Raw genomic sequence first — 9,355 nt, 5'->3', positions numbered from 1 at the left:
TAGCACATATATCTTAGTCAGGGGGTTTGCTTGTAAGTAATTTTTGTGACATCAGAAGGGTAAGTGTCCATCAGCATTCTAATGTCCTGGTTGTTCCAAAGGTTTACTCCATGAATTATGGTCATGAGGAGTTGGAATTTTCCTAGTCCTTTCATAGCTACTGCAAGGAGTACAAATCAAACAGATCAGTCTTCTTTTATTTTTTATGCACACAGGAAGACAAAAATTGCAGTTGGGAAGTGCAGTGGCTATTCCAAATTCCCCCAGGCCAACACAGAATCTGCTGATGGAAATAGAGACATAGGATTTCATGTCCTACTTTGCTTTTCTTGGTAATTGTCTGAATTTGGGGTATTCTAGAGTATGGAAGATAGGTAATGTTTTATTAAATATGTGCAAAAGTAGACGTATCAGAGCATTCCCAGGCTATGCTTGTCTAGATGAAACTTGTTTTTTTAGACTGCTAGAATAGTGTAATGCATACATTACTCATAGTTTATCTTGTAGATAACATAATCCTTTTGAAGTAGGAAATAACATCTGTCAGATCTCCAATACAGCAAATGACTTTTTTTTAGATTAGCCTTGTAACTTGTCTGTATGAGTAATAATGTATATTACAGCACCTGGTCTAAGCTAATCTCTGCTGGTGAACCTAAAAAAATCCCATCATACAGGAACAAATTTAAAAGGCAGAGAAACCAACATTTCTTTGCCTACTGGCTGAAATTAGTTAGTTGTTTAGGGTTTTAACTGTGTAAAGTTAGATCACAGCTTTACATCTTGATCTCACTGCAATGGCATCTCAAAACTCAAGGCAAAAACGTGAAAAATGGGGAATGGCTTAGAAAAGGGTCTCAGACCAAGAACTGGTTGCTTTTTCCTCCATCAGCACAAGAGATGCAATTGATAACCTCTGTGTTTAATTTGCATTGATAATGTGCAGATTTATTTAGCAGGATACAGTCTTGTATCTTTAGGATACAGTCTTGTCACCAACCTCTTTGGGGTAAGTGGGTTTTGGGGACAGTATTTCAAATATGGTTATGGGCTTGACACACACAAGGTTAGGCTGCTGGAACCATGACATAAACATGGTACCTGACAGAAACAGGTACCTCCCCACCACTGTGTTCCTATTTGTGTTGGATTGAGTTTATACTGTATAAAATCATGTTGGAAAAGGTTTTGCATAGTAAGAAGGGTTTTGTTATGCTTTCATTAAGCACCATGTTATAACAAAGTTACAGAACTAGAAAGCTACAAAGATAAATGAAATTTAAAATAGTTTCTGAGGATTTATGATAAGCATGTACAGAGTTCAGAAGGCCTCTGGCACTAATAAGCCCCAGTGTCTATCCTCTAACTAGATTAAATTCATTTCCATTAGAATTCAGCAGATGCAGCAGCCAGGGGTTGTTTTTCATTCCCAGGGGTACCTTCTCTTTGATGGAAACTCCAGATACCCTTTTGCTTTTCAATGTCTAAGTGGTAGACAGCAATCAGGAAGGTGGCAATAAAACTGAGAGCTTATGGCAAACACCAGTCAAAAAAGGAGGAAAAAGTGTAAGTGGACATGGCTTAAAGTAGTTTCTTAATGGACTTCACAACTAACAACAAAAAGGAAGATTTGCAACTTGCAACAAAAACACAATGCCCAACTCAAAAATTTGAACATGGATAGTGGAATAAAACAATTGCAGAGAGAGCTGCCATTGTAAAAGGCATTGTAAATTGCCAAAATGAAATCAGAAAGGAGGAGAGGTGGTAGATTTAGTAGTTGGAATCAAGAAGTTCATTCCTGTTTTCCAGGAATATCCTGAAATTTATCTCTGCCTCAAAAAAATGACCACAACAAAACCCCAAAACTTTGGATGCAGCTCTGTAGGAACTCTACAGTCAACAATGACAAGAAATTTGATAGGGTAAAATAGTTGGATTTCTGAATGAACTCTAATTCCTTGCTAAAAGCAGCTTTACAGCTGCTTTGATGTGCAGCTGGAGAAGATTCTGCTGTGGTAAGTTACCAGGATAGGTCACATATCCAGACCTTCCCACTGTAATACGCTTGTAAGGACCATTTATTGGAAGCTCATGGATGAAATTTATTGATTGTGAAAATTATTGTCCGTAATGCGATGGCTGAAGGGATGTGGTTTTTTAAACTGCTGGAGTCACTTTGTTTGAGATTTGTCCCTGAATGGTGTTGTTTAGAGTACGTACAGAGAGAACTGATTCTATTGCCATTTATTTTATGGCAGTAGATTTCCCTACCACATCCAAACTTTCTGAAAGTGTAGCATGGCCAACAGCAAGAATAGCTCTGCAGCAAGAAATTCCCATGTCCTGGAGCTTAAGCTCTTCTAAACAAACCAGGGATTTTTGCATTAGCACTCTTTTCAGAATTTTAAAGGAAGCATATGTTACAATAATAAATTAAGAAATAGGAAGATTGAGACTGTGCAGATCTCTGCTTGATATGGTACCGCTTCAGTGGCATATTATTCAAAATAAGAAGATGGTGTTATTGCAGGTTTCCCTGGCACTGTATATAAGGCTAAGCAGGCAGACAGGGCTGTAGTATTTTATCATGTCTTCAAGTGCCTCCCTGGGGTGTGCCTGCTGGAATCCAATCCTGTCTGCAGGATCCCTATGGTAACAAATGCACTGTGCAGAGCTTCTCCTTATCCCCGCTGGGCCAGCCAGGACAGAATTTGCTCCATAATTATGAAAAAGGATGTGTGTTTCACTGTGCAGATGTTCAAATGATGTACTTGCTTTCTTCCATTTAGAGAGAAATAAACTTTTTAGCAGTATCACAGTGAATACAGGCACAGCTTGCAAAGGATTTCTGTTTAATATCTTATTGAATGTTGTTACCATGTCACCCAAAAACACTTTGGAAGATGATATCTTTATGCAGCTGACAAGCTATAAATTTTCTCTCAGGCAGCTCTGCAAATGTGTGATCTTCCCAAGAGCTTTTCATTTTAAGCAAATGTGCAAAATAATCAAAAGAAGTATGGATTTATTTATAACTACCTAAGAGATTTTACATTCAATTTTGGGCTTACTTTGGTGTAAATGCCTAATCTTTGATGAATCAAGTCTAATAATTTTTTAAAAAGCCTTTCACCTTAGCCAGGGAGCTGTCCTCTCCATACAACTGAGAGAAAAAACCTGTCCCCAAAACCCAAACCAACAAGCAATAAAAGGAACTAAAACCCCAACATTTTCAGTAGGGAAGACTATGGTGACATTTTAGATGGTTAGTGTCACCATTCTGATTAGGACGGTGAACCTTTTCTTGTCATATCACATTTTTGTAATTGTGCTGTTGCAAACCAGACTGTTTTGATTATTTTTTCCCTTTTTCTTACACTTTAACACTGTTAAAACAGCTTTGTTGAATAAAAAGAAGCCTGTGCCTCAAAATCTTTCATGTGCAGCACCAGCAATCTATGGGGAGGCTGGAAACAGAGGTGCCACAATGGTAAATGATATGACAGTAGGAAGGAAAAAAAGATGTGTGCAGTATGAATTAGGCATTTATATCAAAGAACATTATAATGCCTCGAGCTTTCTCTGTACTCAGGTGTGAAAAACAGAATGTTATCTCTTGTAATTTTGCCCCTTCTCTGGTAAATCAGAAGTGTCAGGGATAATGCATGTAATCAGATTTCTCTGAGGCCGACAGCTTCTTCAGTGCTTCACCCACTTCGATTTTATAATCCTCATTACACCCTGTGGTGTCTGCTTGGACTGTCTCTCAGTAAAATTAACAGAAATGTTGAACAACAAAGGATACCTCACAACAAATATCCTTACTTTGCACTGTTCCCAAAACACCGAATGTAAGGTGTTATATTTGTACAGTACATGGTTTGCTGATGTATTTCTGGTGATAAGTCTTCATTGACATTGATAATGTTTTTAAAACCTATTTTAAACAGAAATGGGAATGAGAATAAAGTTGGCCCTTACTGTACTGGATGATCTTGCTGCATTTGTACCTTGGTGATCATGAGAACTCTGCTGAAAAATTACTAACAGGAAAATTCAAAACTCTCCAGTCACCCATCAATGAAAGCTGAATGCAAACCTTTCTTCTTTGTCCAGCCTTCCCCATGGTAGTGCTCCCATTCTTACTGATTCATGCAGAAAATGAAAACCAGGAGACCTTTTGTCCCTGTTTGTATGGATAGAGGAAGAAAAGAGGAAAAAAGAGTGGAAGCATGACCATTTTCTATGGAGGTGTTCTCAAAATGCTCCTTTTCTGGCAAATGTTTGTGCCTGTGCTCAGTCACGGGCCTGAGTACAGTCAATAAGTAAAGGCTGAAGAGGAGAACAATGAAACATTTATGTGCACTGAGAGAGCTGGAACCAGTAGGAGCTGGTAGACGTGGCAGGATCTGAGCAAGGTGTTAATCATGTGCCTTGGGAGACTGGTTGGAGAAATGGGGATTAGTGCGTGTTTTCTCATCGGAAAACTTGAAGAGAAGCCGTCGGCCTCTGTCAGAGGTATTTCACAAAAGCAAAAATGGGATTTGTAAGCAAGAAAAGTGATGCCACTTTCTTTTTCTCTCCAATATGTTCACGGCATATTTCATAAATAGGCTTATGACAAAGACATACCTAAATCCTATACAGGTCTCTCATTTTAGGGAGGCTCAAAATGTTGGCTCTTTGCCTGAACAATGAGCACCAGTATAATGAAACAACCTTTAAGAATTTAGAGAAAAACTACCTTTAATGTACTTGGTATGGGACTATACCTCAGCAAACTGACTTATTTGTGCCAGCTACAGGTGTTTCCATACACTGTTTGCTGTTTGTTTCTGTATTAAACTGAAGATGTGTTGAGTCTGGTACAGGACTTTATATAAAATGTTTAGGATTTACCTGGCACCTGATTATTTGCATATAGGGATCATCTGTCAAAGTCATTCACATCTGGTAATAATCCCAGATTGAAAGCAAAACAACAACAAATAAATTCCACCAAAAAACCACAAGCTGTTTAATAGATGACTTATTACTTTCTATTGTTTCTAATTGCATATGACTGGCCAATATTGTTTTTCTTCATGACATGATGCAAGACAAATTTGTTCCATCCAGCCATAACCTTCTAAGAAGATTACCAAAAGAAAATCCTCAAAACACCCTTGCTCAGTCTTACAGATATAGAAATTTCAAAAGTGGAAAACTTATTACATATGTTTCTCAGTATTTTAAAATCAGTTTTTTATCCTACAGTTGACTTAATGAATTGACATGTAGTTATGAACCAATTTCTATGTAGTATCACATGACCACAGAATTTCTCCAGTGCTATTTAGTGCTAAACAATTACACATCTCATTTTTCACTCAGAAGAATTTAAGGGAACACTGCATATTTACACAGTAAGACCTGGATGATTCAGGAGATTTTAATTGGTTTTAAAGTCTTTTAAATTTAGTTATCTGGAATTTAAAATAGGTCAGGGCTGATTGGAGATTTTGTTTTGTCTAATGACTAGTTATAGATTTTTGCAAAGTAACGCGATGGTCCTCAGCCTCTCCTTGGATTCATACTGATCCTCAGGAGGGCTGGCTCTTTCTGTGGCTAGGAGTGTACTCCTTCTGCTTTGAAAATCAGAGCTTGTTTTAAAACATTACTTAGATTAATTATCTCACCTATACTGGCACTCAGTCACTTGCTTCCCTCCTAAAACAGGAAGGTAATAATTGTCTAGAAATAAGCTGATCACAAATATTTCTGTGGAGCTCAATGACCTCAGCTGGTACATCAGGACCATCAAATCCAGCAAGTCTAACATAACGTGAGCTTCCAAATAAAACATTTATTATTTAAAATACTAAGATTGGGATTCGATTTGTCTTCTGAAACTTTAGGTCTTACTTCTCAAAGTTTTGTTTGTTCCCTTATTTTAAGGGAAACCAGATTCAAGGGAATTGCTTGAATGCTGCAGATGTTAGAGGCATCCTTGCAGGAAAAAATCCCAAAGACTTTTGTTACATTAAGAATTTATCAATAAAATTAATGGTGACAACACTCTTGTGCATGCCCAAGGCTGTGCAGATCAGGAGTGGGATATCACATTGTTTCAGTGATGTTCATTACCTTCTTACAAACTAGGTTTAGTTCAACAGTTTATACCAGATGGTATTCAGTGTATCCAAAATTTGTTTTTTGTGGAGTTCTTGTTAGCTCAGAATTTTATTACTATGCAAAATGTGCAGTTCAAGTACACATATGAAACAGCTATCAGCGTTTCTCTGTAAAAATAAGGGGGTTTTTAAGATTAACTGCTTTAAGTAGTCATGCTATTCTTTCATTTTCTTGCTGCCAGAAGGTCTCTAAATAAACTGTTTGGGAATACTGATGTTTAGCAGCCAGGGCAGTGAAGAACATAAATTAACACTTGCAAACTCATCCCACTGCAGTATGAAGAGATCAGTAGAGATCTTAGATGTCCTTTTGTAGTATGTATAATCACTAATTTTTAATTAGTGTACTGTTACCTTCAGGTATTTCAATTAGGCAAGCCTCAAAAATAAGTGTGTTTTGTTGGACACTCAGTTTTCTTAATGGCTCCAATGTTCTTATTTTGATATATTATAAAAAAGTAGTTAGGATGGGACACCGGGTAAAAATTAATTCATTAGAGATTTTTAAAAGCTTTAAGTAGAAAAATCACTTAAGCATGTGTATTTTTCCTTGCTTCAGTGTTGTTACAGACAAGCTCAGAAATGAGTTTATGTTTGAGTGCTTTGCTTAGGGCGTAGGCATTTAACTCCCAGGACTGAGTGTTACTCTGACTGATCAGAAGCAGTGTTTCTGCCTAAGAAATCAAATCCAGACACAAAATTTGAGTGGCCAGTTTATCCTCTGATAATCATGTTTCATCTCAAGAGAAAGCTACAATGTGTTGCTCATACTTTCTTTATTCGTGAAACAAAAATGGGTTTTACAGAAGCGTAAAATAATCACCAATGACTTTTCACATAAAAATTCATGTATCCTATAATAATGTATGAACTTAGTAAAATGCTACAGTAACTCATATGAGTAGTGTGAACCAGTTTATCCCTTTTACTAAAAGGATGTGAAATAATAGGGCTTTTAAGAATGAGGATACTGTCTAAAATTTAAAGGAGAGAAATAGTATTTTATTGCATAAAATGAAATGAAGACTTAGAGACATTATTGTGAAATAAGCAAACACAGTAAAGCCATTCAACTTTGGGACTACATACCCCTATAACTTCAAGGACAGTAATATTATACATTTCCACACTGACAGTAGGTACATTTCTAGCGAACAATACACACAAAAGCAGTGTCAATAAATTAGTAAAACTTGATGTTAAAACTACTGACTTCAGTTTGAAATTATTATATTAACAGATACTGGTAATTTAATGACTTCCCCATAGAGTCAGCCTTTATTACTCAGCATTTAGAAGGGCCTCAGATGGAGTGCTGTGCCCAGTTGCCAGAACTATGGTCAAATATAATGAAAGAAGCAGTTATAGAGTATGCAGAGAGCAAACCCAAGAATGATCAGAGGCCTTGCAGTGGTGATCTATAGATGGAAAAGGATTGATGTAATGTACCAAAAAGGAAAGTATTCAGAAACAAGTAAGTGAAAAAAATGTTTCAGTGTTCACAGAAGTGTTTCAAGAATGAGCTGAAATTATAATGGGAGATTTAGATTATATATCATAGTATATATATCATTATATATCATATTAGAACCACTGTAATGGTAAGGACAGGCAAGCATCAGAAGAGGTTTAAACATTTCTGCTGTGGGAGGATTTTTATGAGCTGCTTAAACAAACACCTAGTAGGAACAACAAAGGCTTAGCTGATCCTGCCTTGCAGCAGGAGCATGGAGTAGATGATGCATCTTTGAGTTCTTTTAGCCCTCATTTCCTACAGTGATGAAGCCTGTGCTACCTTGCCATGGGGTCTGTTCCAGCCATCCCTCACTACTAACTCATGATCCTGTGGGCTAATGACACCCCAGTTTGAGGGAGGAATTAGTCTCAAGTCTCAAGTCAGGGAAGACCCTGAAGTTCCTGTTACTTCCTTGCAAAACGTAATGATGAATAGTGGAGGAAAACTGGGATAAGTGTCGGTGCTGATGATGACTCTGGTGTGCTGGAAGAGCTGGAAGCTGTGAGCTGGGTGAGGGAGCAGTGGTACCCACAGCAGCTGCACTGGGTGCTCGCTCTGCAGCACCTGCAGCTGCAGGCACAGTGAGCTGTGGTGCCACTGGGGTTAAGGCAGGGGGGCAAGCTGGAGGCATTGCAGGGGGGAGCAGGAACATGGGAATGAATTGTGAGGTTCCTGTGACAAGGTCAGAGAAAAGAAATCCCATTAGAAATGGGGTTTAATTACTTTCACTGCTCAAGAATCTAGTTTCACTCAGGGAAAAGCAAGTGTTTGTTTGCATGCTGTTGTTTAATAATGACCAACCAGCAATGCATCGATCTGGTACAGGACTGTGAGACTGCCAACTTGTCTTTTTTTAGCAAAAGTGTGTGTTTCCAGGATCAAAGTGTTAACCACAGAGATACTTTGTACAAAACCACAGATTTCCGGAACTGATAAGCATCCTGGTTCTCATCTCTAAAAATACGAACTGCTACTATTATAGCTGCTTTTTTCCTTGTTCTCTATAGGATGGTACCTTTTTTTTGAAGCTTCCACTGGTGAATAGACCTCCATATGTTTAAAAATACATCAAATGATTATCCCTACTCTGTACTAAAACTGAAGGTGGGGAAAAAACTTTAATATTGAAAATATGTTGCTTCATGATTGTGTCCTTTCTATCCAGGACAAAGGTAATATTTTATTTAATCGTATCTCTTTAAGAATTCAATAAGTCAGCCCAACTATGAGTTGGCAGTCATTGCCATGTGTATCACCCCTCATGAATACTTAAAGCAAAAGGTTTAATAACCACTGCATAGCTACAAGGGGTGCAGGGAGAAATTATGTGTAAAGAAGTTAAACTCTTGTAGTTGGCCATCCTTTGACAATAAATAATTGATATTATCTATACTTAGGAGCATTCTTAAAGAGTGCATTTGGTACATATTGCACTGCATCACTACAGTGATGTATTTCTGAGAATCTGCCTTAAAATTAATCATAAAATTCTCTGAATAGGAGCAGACTTGGCAGATTCAACATAGGAATGTTATACAAAACTAAGTGCTTTACTGGTCATCAAAAGGAAAGAGGACGATATTGAGAACCATCTGGATAATCAATTAAACTGGCCAAGAAAATGCTTCAGTCATTCAAAAAATGGAAATAAGATACCAAATAC

Source organism: Poecile atricapillus, chromosome 10 (genome assembly GCF_030490865.1).
Source record: "Poecile atricapillus isolate bPoeAtr1 chromosome 10, bPoeAtr1.hap1, whole genome shotgun sequence".
NCBI lineage: Eukaryota > Metazoa > Chordata > Aves > Passeriformes > Paridae > Poecile > Poecile atricapillus.
The sequence above is the reverse complement of the archived record's forward strand: the minus strand, read 5'-3'. Positions refer to the sequence as shown.